Source organism: Emydura macquarii, unplaced genomic scaffold (assembly GCF_026122565.2).
Source record: "Emydura macquarii macquarii isolate MOO-44397 ecotype Brisbane River unplaced genomic scaffold, CSIRO-AGI_Emac_v2 contig_67, whole genome shotgun sequence".
NCBI lineage: Eukaryota > Metazoa > Chordata > Testudines > Chelidae > Emydura > Emydura macquarii.
The window spans coordinates 3,331,919-3,346,087 of record NW_027130204.1 but is presented as its reverse complement, the minus strand read 5'-3'; the positions used below and the strand labels follow the sequence as shown (position 1 = coordinate 3,346,087).

Below are 14,169 nucleotides of genomic sequence, written 5' to 3'. Positions count from 1 at the left end.
CACACCCATCTTCTCTGTACAGCTGAGTGCCTCCTTACTGGGAGGGAAATTCTTCTGGGTGTTGACAGAGCAAATGGCTTAGCATCCGGGATGAGTTTTCAGCACAGGCTATGAGACATTGCTGGCGTTTTGTTGGGCATATAGGTTGATGAAGCATGAGGCACAAAAACATCCAGTGCACACTGTGCCTTCGCTCCATTGGCTCTGCAATGCCAGTAGCAGTACATTTGCTTGGGTCAGTATAATCAGTGGGTGCCTGCTATTATGTTTTTCAATGAGCACACACATACTTGCAATCTGAATTGCTGTTGTTCTAGATAAAGGAAAAAACAACACTTCAAGAAAGAACAAAAATAAAGTCTCCAAGAGATGACAAAGTGCAGCTTTCCTCTCTAAAACGCCACTTCAACTCTGACTTGTAAAGTGGCATCTGCCTTTCCAGATTCCCAACAACATAAGGGTTCATTTCACAAAACCCTAATTGTTACATACACCTCACCACAGAAGCAGATATATCGAGTAAGGACGTGTCTTCCCACTCCTACCAGCAGTGTGAAAACCCAACCTGATAGCAACAGAGAAATTGGAGGCCTGGGATCTTTTAAATTAAAAGCCCCCAACCAAGGAGAAACAGATGTACAAACCATGCAAATCCAGGAAAATGAAGATTTATCAGCAGGGATTCTACAAACTCAAGGCTGCTACAATCAGAAAGAAGCTGGAATACAATTCGCTGTTCTCCTGCACTGAGCGGAACTATTTCATATGGAGTATTTGAATGCAATATCTGCCTGATCCATGACCATGCACAGCTAAATAACAGGATTCCCCCCATTTCTCAAAGGCTGATGAAATAGGACCTCCTGCTAAATTCTTGGCCTGATGCAAGGTTTCTCTTAGCATTCCTATTGTGTGTAATCCAACAATAAGGCACAGACTAATAAATTCACTGAAAATCATTGCTCTAGCTGCATGACATACACATTATATTTCTCTACTACTTAGAAATAAAACACAATCAAAAGAATTTAAGTGGAATGATCTCCTGTCCAGCGTCATTATCACAAAGACTACTTAGCCGTTCTGTCTCATGTACATAACCATTCTTTATATACCAAAGACCACTGACCCAGGAATTAAAACATAAGACAGTCTTGTGCGTTTTCTTTGTTTTATTTAGCTCTATATACGTTATTGTTAGGAATGCCAGCACAGGTGTCCAAACAACTGATGCAATAAATCAAATACACTTTAAGAAATCTATTAATAAAAACCCATTGTTAATAAAGAGAAAGGCTGACAAGGTTGGCAGGGCTGCCCATATATTGGGCACTGCCCATCGAGCTGATAAGTTAGCCATCCCTCCAGCATTAGTAGCTTTTTTAATAATTGTCCATGGGAAAATACTGTCAACATGGCCCATCATTACATAAGCTGTATTACTTCAAAGAAAGCACTTGGGGGCAACGACTGTTTCTTGCTGTGTGTTTGTACATTGCCCCATCTTGATGCCCCTATGTGCAATTTTAATTCCAGTAATGATAATAGAACCTGTTAGAGAAGAGGACAGGGATTAAGATTTATTATTTACTATCTTTATTATGGACAGACCAAAATCTGATATTGTGTAATTAAGCACTAGGTTTAAAAAGAAGGCAATGAACTCTTCAGGAGCCATTGTACCAAGCTTCTGAAATAGCCAGACTTCAGAACAGCAGGCAATGATTTACAGGGATTTTAGAGAGAGAGGCTCAAGCCACTAAGTTCAGATCCAGATTTCTCCAACATTTGGGGAAATCATTTTAAAATCTTAGATGAGTGTAAATTGGTTCCTAATTTACTGAGGGTTATTTTCCCTCTGCTCTTGGAGACTTCAAAAAGAAAGAAGGGAAAAGTATCAATAGATGTGAGATAAACTACTACTAAAAAGAAGGTGTAAAATATTCAGCAGGTTCTTTTAATAATTAATCAGCCCAGGAGTTCTTGGGCTTTCTGTATCGATGGCACAGCACAGGCCTTGTCAAAGAAGAAACAAAACTAGCTACCTAATTGCCCTCTTACAATGTGTTATCATGACAGTGCTTCTAAGACTCGGGATGTTACACTGCCTTGGCAAAGGCTGCGGTACATAAGCATTTTTCTGAAGAAGTTTCTTTGGGCTCTGTCGCTTTTTATTGTTGTACAGTACGTTTGAGTATATGTTGCATGCCTCCCTTTGGGATGCTGTATTGCACCCAGGAGGTTTCTGAACGTTTTTTCTTGAAAGACATGTTACATGGAAATAGGTTATAAGCCTTCACTGGTAACTCATATTACAAACTAACTGCCCATGTCCCTAAGTCAATGCATCCATCTGTGCTCTCTCACAGTAGAGGAGAGACAGGGTTCAGTTACAATGAACAGAAAGAAGAGAAGTTATTAAGGTTGCTGGACATAGACAGACCCCGTAGTTCTTCCTGGATCTCTTTCTCTTACTTAGACTGACTAACACGGTCTGTACTGCTTACTATCACTACACAAGGTCTTCCTAAACTCTGGCCTGGACTCAGCAATCAAGGGAGAGACAGCTGACTACCATCCCATATCCCACCTCCTGATTGAAGAGGATAAACAAACAAACTGGCTTGGAACAGAAAAGTGGGTACAACCCTGGGGGCAGGAAGTAGCACTGACAAATCCTGGATTGCACATGGGCCATCTCAGAGAAGATCAAGGCTGAAGTCTGCAACTGACCCCAAAGATGAGCCGACTTACAGATTACCCCACCCTCCCAATTTTGCCTGTCTTCTAGAGATGGGGTTAGAAGCAGGGAGCTTTTCTGGGCTGGCATTATCCTAAATTCTTTATCCAGTGGTTTATTTAAACATAGTATAGCTCTTTGGCCACTGGCAAACTGTCCATCAAATTGCTGACATGATTTGCTATTTGAGCTGTGTGACTGGTCGGTTGAGTCACATGCTCCAGATTCTGCGCCCCGACTTGCTGATTCCCGACACAAAGATGGCTTTCTAGAGGGGTGCCAAGTACTTCTGGGGCAAGTCCATGTCCCACAAGTATTCAGCAACAGGAACACATTCTAGGGAGTAAAAACTGTTCTATAAGCAGTGACGAAAACTGAGCTAATGAAGGGGCATTAAATACCACCATAGCAAAGACATGTCTTACTTGGACAAACACTTGCAAATACTTTCCCCATGTTTGCACGATCCCAGACAGAGCACTCTGCAGAAGGGAATGGGAGCAAATAATTGTTATCTTTGTGGGTTAAACAGATCACCCTGTTTACAGTTTAGTACATCCCCTTGTTTAAATACCATTAATGACAGACAGAAGTCCACATATTCAGCTAGATTGAGACAGCTTCAAGGGTGCTCCATGATCCACAGTGAACATGCCTATTTAGACTCACAGAGTTGACATGGATCCCTTAGATCATCTCACCTAACATCTTGCATCAAACAGGAATGACCCTACTGCTATTGCTATTACTTCCCAGCTACTGTCTATAACATGCTCTTGGATCTCTCTAGCAACTGCGCCTTGGGGCCGTGCTGAGCTAGAACACAGAATAACTCAAGCTTCTGTTTAGTTTCTGCTATTGACACAGCTGGGCAAAATTCCAGATGTGCAGAACCTAAACTGGCCTCTTCCTCCCATCTGCTCCTGGGGCCCCAAATGCAGACTTTTCATCCCTTACTAATGTGCCTCAACCCGGCCTGACTTGGAAAGACCAACTCTAAGCGTGGATTTAGGCTGGGGCACTAGGGAATGGAGTGAATCCCCCAAACTGACAGAGATAACTGAACAGAGATAACTGAGCAGTTTCTGGTCCTTTGATCCAGATGGCGCCCGATCTCAAGGAGGTTACATCCCTTTGGGATTTGCCATCATCATGATGATGATGAATCCTTGATGATGATGGGCCTTACTGACCAGGGTCAAATTTAAACTGGATACAAAGGTAAAAGGTTCTGTACCCCATTACCAATCCCTCATCCACACATCCCCGTCATGAAAATCATTATTCTAATTTAATTTATGTTATTTTAAGAAAAAAAAAGTCACCCAAACTTTGCTAGAGCCAGTGAAGTCTGTCTGATTTATTCAAGACCAGAATAGTTCATCTGTCTGTCCTTTGGGGATAACAGATTTTGGCAACATTTTATAAGTGTCTTGTTCCTAGAAAGACCAATATGGCCATAAATCACATTAATGGGTCAATTGTCTTACTGCTATTTAGTTTCCTGTGTACCTAAGATGACAGGATCATTGAAGATTCTCATCCACAGTGTTACTGGATGAGTTCTCTGCTGGTTCTTGGGATAACAGAAAGTAGAAATGATTTCAGTGGCATTCCTAACAATAAATCCATACTTTGTATTCTATGCTGGGCCTCTTTGCTACAAAGCTTGCAATGTTTGTAAAGAGGTTAACAAACTTTAGACCTCAATACATCCTTAAAAGGTTGTCAGTGGATATACAAGGATAATTTCATGCACCACTGAAATGCAGCCACCTCTGGGGCAGAATGTTGGAACAACACACAACAACACTGAATAACATTTAGGTCAGGAAGTAAACAAGAAAACTGCAAAGAATTTAAACTTCATGGATGAGGAATTAAGTCTGCAGAAGTAATTACTTTAATTGTGGTTACCCAGTAAGTTATATGGGGTTTTCCTTTGAGGCATATTGTTATTCAATTGCGTTGCTCAAAGTGCAAGGCTGACGTCTCTCACTGGGTAGACTCCAGCATCCTCCAGGGGAGATCAAGCTAGTCTGGAGAACAATGAAGTGAGAAGAAACAAAAACCAAAACAAGACTCAGCAAAATCAGAATCCAGTGCGAATTTGCTCACCATTCAAACCTTTCACCTCTTTAGTAATTACTTTGCCTTTCTGTGCCATAGGTCTGATCTACACTGAAAAGCTGCATTGGCATAGCTAGGTCAGCCGGGGAGGGGGTTCAGATTCTGGGTATTCTGCCGTTTTGAAAATCTGATTCCTTAATAAGAATGTAGGAGCCTAAACTTTAGGTTCCAATTTTAAAAATCTTGGGCAGAAAGTTTAAGCTCTAACCTCATAGCCTCCCCAATCAGGGTGGTGAACCTGTCTGAACAAAACAACCTACCCATAACTGTGAGCCTCCAAGACCTGTGCTAATATTCATTTTTAAAGAACAGTGTTTGTAACCTTGCTACCTCTGCATTTCCTGATTCTGGCTGGGGCCCGAAGCAAGAAACCTCACAAGAAAGCTTCTTGTCACGAGGTTTTTTGTTCAGTTTTACAGACCAAGCAGTTTCCATAAGCATGTAGGAACCTATGGGTTATTATTTATTGCATGTATTGCTGAAGCCTAGGAGCTGCAGTCCTGAAGTAGGACCCCATTGTGCGAGGGTTGGTGCACGACTGAATCTCACAAAACAAAGCTGGTTCACAATTCCAGGAAGGCAAGATGATCACATACATATTTTGTATTAGCTCTCAGCCCAGATTATAAACAAACTTGGTAGGACTCACAGTAAATTTAGGAGCACCACATGGGGCTTCCATCAATGTTGGTCTGAGTTAAGTCTCCATCTCCCCCAGCCAGGAGAGCAGCAGAAGCATCATAGCTTCCTCCTGGGACAGGCAACACTGTCATTATTGCTCTCCTTCGGGGCTGGTGCTTGGAGGAGTGGTGACCAGCTCCAACATCTAAACCTCTTCATCTTGCCGGGGGAAGGGCTCCCTCAGGACAGATCCTTTGGTGGTGGTGAAGGTACAACAAAATGTGGGAGTGCCTGGAGGTCCCCCCAGAATGACTTTTTGGAGAAAGCAGAAAGCTATGTGATCCAGTGAGCAGATCACAGGACGGGAATCATGGGACCTGAATTCTGCTCCTGGCTCTGTCACAGACCTTGGGCAATTTTCTATGCCTCTCTCTCCTTCCATACTTTACCCTGTCTACCAATTGTAAGCTCTTCAGGGCATGGCCTGCCTCATACTATGTGTTCATACAGTACACTGGGGCCTTAGGCTCAGCTGGGGTGGGGGTAGAGGGGCTTCTACTATAATGAGTAACGAAAGTGCTGACCTTAACCCCTGTGGCACAAACAATATGTAACACAGGGTCTAATCCTGCAGAATGACTTCATGTGCATAGAGCGGCTGAGGTGAACGGGATTATGCCTGGGAATGAAGGTTTCAGGATCTGACCCACAAGACTCGGGGACGTTCCCCTGGCTTAATGTAATCTAGTCTCGCTGCACTTTTCTTTACATCAATGTGGAGCATCCAGAAAGGACATAGAGCCCTGAGTTTCAAAAGAAAAAAAATCAATACGGCTAATTGGGCATTCCCATTTACTTTGTCCTATAAGGCAAAAACAAAGAGGCACTCAATGAAATTAAGAGCCAAACATTTAAAGCAGATTCAAAGCAATACTTCAGGGAGTTTAGGGAACAGGTAATTAACCAGTGGAACTCACCGCTGCAAGATATTAGCGAGGCAAATCACTGCAATCTTGGGGCCGGTTTTGTTCAACATCTTCATTAATGATCTGAAGGATGGGTGGATTGCACCCTCAGCAACTTTGCGGATAACACTAAACGGGTGGGACTGGTAGATACACTGGAGGGCAAGGACAGGAGACAGAGTGACCTAGACAAACTGAAGGATTGGGCCAAAAGAAATCTGAGGAGGTTCAACAAGGACAAGTGCAGAGACCTGCACTTAGGACAGAAGAATCCCATGCACAGCTACAGACTGGGGACTGATGGGCTAGGCAGCAGTTCTGCAGAAAAGGACCTAGGGGTTACAGTGGATAAGAAGCTGGTTATGAGTCAGCTGTATGCCCTTATTGCCAAGAAGGTTGACGGCATAGTGGGCTGCATTAGTAGGAGCATTGCCAGCAGATTGAAGGAAGTGATTATTCCCCTCTATTCGGCATTGGTGAGACCACATCTGGAGTCCTGTGTCCAGTTTTGGGCCCCCCACTACAGAAAGGATGTGGACAAATTAGAGAAAGTCCAGCAGAGGGCAACAAAAACGATTAGGTGGTTGGGGCACATGACTTATGAGCATGGGTGCCCAGTACATAAGGCCAGGCCAGGCCAGGCTGAGCCTTCCCTGACAGCCAAGCTGGCCCCGCCCGCACACCGTCCCCTCCTGCCACGTCGCATGGGCTTGGCAGCAGCAGCAGGCAGGCAGTCTTAGCAGGCCTGGCCTCTCTGCTGAAGCAGCCAGCCTGGGGGTGAGGTAAGCCGGCGCTGCAGCGCAGCACAGGCCTGTGGCACTCTGGGAGCGGGAGGCGCTCAGTCTGGTGGCATTCTAGGGTCTGGGGCAGACCGGCCAGCCCGGGGAGGGTCAGCGGGCCAGGCAGCCCCAGGTCAGCCTGGAGGTGGGGCAGGGCAGGATGGCGGCACTCTGGGAGCTGGGGACCACCGGCCAGGGCCAGTCTGGGAGTGAGCCAGGCTGGTGCTATAGCACAGTGTGGGCTGGCAGCGCTCAGGGGGTTGGGGCGAACAGGCCAGCCTGGGGCTGGGGTGGGGCGGGCAGCGCTGGGGTGCTGGCTCTGGGGGCACAGGCCACCAGCCACTGGTGCTGGGGCACTTCACCACTGGGGACACCCGGCCAGTCTGGCTGATGCTCAGGCTGCCCGGGGCGGGGCTGTGACGGGAAAGGGGGTGGAAGGGGCGGGACTTCAGGCAGAAGGTGAGGGGCCAGGAGCTAGCCTCCCCTAACAGGCAGTTCATGAGCCACCCGTACTTATGAGGACAGACTGAAGGAACTGGTCTTATTTAGTCTGCAGAAGAGAAGAATGAGGGGGGATTTGATAGCAGCCTCTAACTACCTGAAAGGGGGTTCCAGGGAGGATGGAGCCAGGCTGTTCTCAGTGGTGGCAGATGACAGAACTAGGAGCAATAGTCTCAAGTTGCAGTGGGGGAAATCTAGATTGGATATTAGGATATTAGATTTCACTAGAAGGGAGCTGAAGCACTGGAATGGGTTACCTAGGGAGGGGGTGAAATCTCCATCCTTAGAGATTTTTTAAGGTGCGGCTTGACAAAACCCTGGCTGGGATGATTTAGTTGGAGTTGGTCCTGCTTTGAGCAGGGGGTTGGACTAGATGACCCTCTGAGGTCCCTTCCAACACTCATCTGTGATTCTAGGATTCCTAGCCGTTTCATAAATGACTAATCAAAGCAGCTGTGGTGACATTAAGTAGGATAACTAAATGCAAGGACTAGTGACTGTTGCCAAGCACCATCTTTTAACAGTGACTCTGTGCGCATGTCCCCCCCAGCACTCCCACACACAGCACTCTTTTAACAATAAGAAATGTAATTTAAGTGAAGAACAGTAATTTAAACCTTTTCTCAGATGCTGCCTTCTCTAAAGCAGCACCATCTTGGTAATTCATAGACTCCTAGAAGATTAGGGTTGGAAGGGACCTCAGGAGATCATCTAGTCCAACCCCCTGAAAATTCAGCATTTCAGTATGCTTCAAAGTTTCACTTACATCTCCCCAGCCCCCAAACTCTTTCTCTCAACAGCAAATGGAGAAAATGCAAGAAGAAACCTGTTCATCATCACATTATCATCCCTTGTCAGTATCCTGTAATTTTGTACTCTCAAAATCACCTGTTCAATTACTACTAAGGGACGAGGCACCTGAAAATACTATTCATTTTGAATAGTACAATACATAGAAAACTTACTTTCCTGATTTCTATGTTAGTCCTTCACGCATCCAGAACGTATTAGATACTTTTTATTTTTCTGGATAGAATGTGTTTGTGTTAGAATAAGTCTAATGTGTTCTAAAGGTGACACAATAACTGTGTTTTTGACTGGCTAACCATTACTGTTTATTTGGCTGTTTCTCTATAGATTTCCTGTATTGAGGTTGGCTTTATAGAGTAGGACTATCTTTAAAACAGTCTGCATATTTTTAGGATAATAAATAAATTAAAGAACCAAAGAAAGAGTACAAGTGAAGCACCAATGCAATAGAATCACTAAAGTGCCCATGCTAGTATTAGAGAATCAACATGGTCCACCAGTCTGGGGACTCAGCAGATCTGGGATCCATTCCCAACTCTGCTACTGAGCATTTCCTTGAACTTGGGCAAGCCACTTAGCCTCTCTGGGCCTCTGTTTTTCCTCTCACCCTTTATCTGTCTTGTCTATTCAACTGTAAGCTCACTGGGGCAGGGAACGTCTCACGCTGTGTGTCTGTACGGCGCCTAGCACCATGGGGCCCTGATCTCGCTCATATCGATATAGATTTGTTAAAGCACTACAGTTCCAAGTATAGTGCAGGGAAAGCAGGGCCAACACAAGCACAACAGAAGTACCGAGGGCAGGACCAGCAGCTAAAAGTAAGTAAACCATTCTCCCTGGTTAGATAGGCACACAAATCCTATTCATCAAGTTCCAGATCCCACTCTAAGTGGAGCTTTTGCTTTGGGAACTAAAATTGATACAGGCAGTTTGGAGGAATAGCAGCCTTGAGATTGGCAAGAGCACAGTACACTCACTGTTTAAAAATCAAACCTGCGTACAAGCTGGAGAACAGGCAGTTTTGCTGAAATGAGATCCGTGCAGCAGGGCAGGCATGGCTTTCCCATTACCCTAATAGGCTAATAAATAAACAAGTGATATTCCTGCTCATGGCAAACACACTGGGGATTTCTCACCATCCCCAAGACATCTTACAGCAGGAGCAGACACACCAGGGTTGCAGAATCTGACATGTAAATAAAAGAGTGGACCGTAAATACAGTCCTTTCCATGCTGGGACATAATTAGACTGCTGTGAATTCACAAGCACCAAGACACCTACCCATCCATCAGGCAATAGGGATATCTGACACCGTTGCTGATTATTTTTCACTCCTGAATTTTTTATGGACAGGTCTCCACAGGAATGCATGGACCATACCAATCCTTGGGAACAATGGAGTGGATCTAGACTAACCAAGAGCCCTCTCCCCAGCCTTGTATTTTATTCAAACTACAGCAAGTGTCGATTTCCCCAAAGTACAGCGTTCTCAGTGTGCAGCACGCACAGCAGCATTCATGCGCTGCTGACTTGATAATTGCATTATCTGCAGCCACTGATGAATGAACAACTGTAATGCATACATCCTGCTTTTAGCTCTCCCAGGGCTGGGAGATGAAGCCTTTCCTCAGCAGATATAGTTTAATCAGTCCAAACACACACAGAGAACCTATGTCGTGTGTATTTCCCTTTGTGTTAACTGGCACATTATATTTGCACCCACAGCAAAACCAACATTCCATATGGGTTTAAAGCCATGATCACAAAGTCTTTCCTAAGCCCGGGTCTCATCATCTGCAATCTCTTTTGCCTGCAGAAAAAAGGCTTTGAAATAAATCTTTGTTTTGTATAGAAATTGTGGTGCAAAACAACAATATCTAGAATACAGAGACAAGGCTAATATCCCACAGCATGATGGCCTTTTAAAAAACACCTAGTCTTCCTGCTATGATGGTTTCAGTAATAAAATGAACCCTCAGGGATTCCTTAATGCAGGGGAGAGGGAAAGAATTATTAGCTGCCACACCTGGAAAAGCTCTGGCTAAGTGACAAAGTTAAATGCATAGATGATCTTACCTTGCAAATGAACAGCCAGCCTCTTTGCTCTGAGAACACTACATGCTGCAGATTTGCTGCTCTGTTTTTCTGTGACATGAAGTCCTGACTTCACAGACACACGAGCAGCTGGCCAATGGGCTGTGTTTCCTCCCACCTCATTAGAATGGCTCTGGAATCATCCACTCGGGCAGAGCTCAGCTGGCTAGCTTCACAAATGATTCCTTCTCACCAACGCAACAGCACAAATAGAAGGGGTCTGTGCTTGCCACTGGGAAAAAAGCAGAGGGCTGATAAGAGTGTAATCTGATTTACCAGGCATCCACCAGGCAGCATGCGCTCTGGGCTAGCCAGATGGCTATGGCTTGGGTGAAACGTCAAGGGATGTGGCTTCCCCTTTCTGGACTTGTTGCATGCTCCAGTCGCTCCTAATGCCCGGGCTGGTGAAATTGCTAGGAGTAAGGGTGGGAAGCCACTGTAAGGGCTTGAAGGAGCAGACAGAGTTAATAGTGTGTTGTAATAGTTAGCAAATTATAATCCAAGGCATTTTAATTCACCCATCACTGTCTAATCTAGGGATAATGCAAACCACAGAAAAATAAGCAGAGGAGATGAAATGAGGGAAATACTGGCTGGTAATTAACTGAACGTCTGGAGCCTGGGAACAGATCGCTGAAGTTGAGGGGAGAAGTTCCCTACTAATAACCCCTGCCTAATTCACCCTGCAATTCACCAGGCTATTATTTATTATGTGTATTGCAGTGGTGCGTAAAAGCCCTAGTCAGGGACCAGGCCCCTCGTTGTGTTTGGTGCAATACAAACGCAACAAAAATAGGCCCTGCCCCAAAGAGCTCACATGCAGAAAACACCCATTTAAATCAACCCACTAAGAGTCTGATCTGCTGCCTGCATGGTGCACCAAGGACATCAAACTGCCTCTCCTTTTTGGATAGGACACGTGAGATCCTTACCAGCTAGACAGTTTGGCGGTCTGAGCACAGGCCTGGGAGTCAGGAGCCCTGAGTTCTGAATCCAGCTGGGACACAGCTTCCGTAGGGGGCCTTCAGTGAATCACCTGGCTTCACCAGTTCCTTTCTCACCCACCTGATGGGCAAAAGAGAGATAAAAATGTGTAGCATCTTTGCAAGACTTTGAAGAAAAATTAGCAGCTCAGGCACATTTTCTCCTACCCGTGACGGCCAATATAAGCGTGAAGGGGTGGGGAGAGAATTATGACACTTTACTCAGCAGTCTCCCCAAAAGAACCTTCATCCTGGGAAAACAGCAAGAGTGACTTAAAGGGAGGTTTCAAGGATGAGCTAATATTTGTCAAGCACTTTGGAGTGAGAAGCTGTTATGTGAGTGCAAAGTGTAAATCCACAAAAAGCAGACAAAGCCTTGGCTCTTATGTTTTCACCTGAAAGATCAACATGCAGTAGATTGCCAGGTGACCACTTTAGCCCTGATTCCTCCCCTCCGAGGACATGGAACGAGAAAGCTGTTTGCATGTCCCCACCCCCATACTGTGCCTTCTGGGAGCAGTTCTGGCTGCCTTAACTTGTGCCTGGCTATCCATGGCCCCGAGGCACTTTGCAACAGCCAGGAAACAGCCAGGGCACAGGGCTGACCCGGTTACACCTCCACCAACCTCTCCTGGAACAGCCCCTGCACCAGCTCTCGTGTGGGGAGGGAACTAGCAGAGCCGGCTGTGCGCTTAGCAGGACAGGTCTTCAGCACTGTGCTCATTCTCCATGGAGGTTCTGCAAACAGTTTGCAGCCCTTTGTACCAATGTAACGGATGTAATGGGAAGCCAGGACTGGGCCCTTTCTCTGCCTTGGAATGGTGAATTGCAGGGTCCGTCTAGCTTTGAAATTTGAAGTCAGAGTCATTGACCATCTCTGTCCAAGAGAGCAGGGAATCCCAGGCCAAAATGAGGAGAACCATGATAAATCTAAAATACTTAAAAGACCAGAAACAGCACAGCCACCAACATGCAGAGCTCTCATGAAGATCTGCTTGTTAATTTTGGTGCCTAAATGGGAGCTGAGTTCTTTTGAAAATCAGGCCCCTACTACCAGGAACAATGGCTTAAGATCTACAACCATTAGGATTGTAGACCTTAATGCTAGTTGCTGCTGATTCTCCTTTCCCCATTTGCTGAGGTTTTGTGAATAGGAGTTTGTGCTTCTTACAGCAAACACCTGAAATGCTCCACGCCCAAGCCTGCTTTCCTGTGGTGCCTGTATTCACATAGGCAAGTAATTGAATGTTACATTGCTAATTGCTATTTATGTAACATCTGAGGTGACATTTAGCACACCACACCACATCTTCATGGCGTTCTTCCACCAACCGGGTAAAGGAGCACATCAGGGAAAGTAAGACACAGAAAAGAGCCAAGACAGACATCTGTAACAAGAGCAATTGCTAGGTTGGGAGATGGGCTGAGCACCTCTTAGAGGAGCAGTAAGAGAGGCAAGGTATATCTTCATTGCAATCAAAGGTAGATATGCGTCAGAACACAGATCTCCCAATTCCAGGCCCCCGTGCTCCAACCATGAGACAGCCTGCCTCTCATTAAATATAGCAATGTTTGAACTAGAGTCAGATGACGTCATCCTGACCTGGGGAGGTCCCAGACAGAACCACTGTGACACTTTCCAAAGGCAAATCATACAGGGTGATGCAAGAGAAACAAGTTTATTGATACTTTACATTGTTAACAGGATTGGTGAGCACACCAGTTCTGTTTGTTTAACCAGAGTCTAAAAGAAAAATAGAAACATACGAAACATTTCTCTAATCTAAGCAGCAGCAAAAGCAGGGATCATGACAGCCTCAGCTACTGTGTCAGTGCACACTGCTAGGGGTCCTTAATCCCCCAGATTATTGGCATGATGGACTTGCTCTGCAGTCAGATCTGTTCCTATCTCTGTTCTGTCACAAGAGGCTTGCCTTATTGGGGGCAGAAATGAGACGCTGGTGTCTGCTCTCAGCTGAGACATTTGGAAAACTCAAAGGCCCTGATTCCCTGCCACCCAGCCTCTTGTCTCACTATTTACATTGCTCTTTCCAGGCAAAGCACAGTGGGCATAAATCGCCACTGCTACAGAATTCTCCTCTCGCTGATGCCCCACTCGCCGCGGGGGGAATTTATGACACAAAGTGCCAGGCTGTGGCGAATGAGGGCCCAGACGGAAGGTCAGATTCTCCCCTGCCTTGCACCTCGTGTCACCACTTACATCTCTGGTAAGCACATGCAAAGTGAATGTTAAATGCTACCCATCCTGCTCCCGGGAACAAATGACTGTGCAATGCAAAAGGCAGGCAAGAATGATTTGTGCATAATGGTAACAAAACACCTACCCCTTGCACAGCATTTTTCATCAATAGATCTCAAAAAGCACTTTGCAAAGGAGGGCAACAATATCATTACCCCATTTTAAAGGTGAGGAAACTGAGGCATGGTGCGGTGAAGTGACTAGGCCAAAGTCACTAAATAGACCTGTGGCAAAGCTGAGAATAGAATCCAAGTTTTCAGAGTCGTAGTCTGGTGTGCCATCCGC

At 45.5% G+C, this 14,169-nt stretch overlaps 1 protein-coding gene across 2 annotated transcripts in view; it reads right to left on the bottom strand.

The window, feature by feature from the left end:
* The window catches only part of SORBS1 (sorbin and SH3 domain containing 1), a 225,097-nt gene extending 214,456 nt beyond the window's left edge, over positions 1-10,641 (bottom strand). Inside the window, exon 1 of one of the 2 annotated variants that reach the window (XM_067538183.1) lies at positions 10,624-10,641. The gene's annotated coding sequence lies outside the window, so the exon portion shown is untranslated. The remainder of the gene's footprint in view (positions 1-10,623) is intronic. The other variant, XM_067538355.1, reaches the window with a different exon arrangement.
* Positions 10,642-14,169: the final 3,528 nt, after the last annotated feature.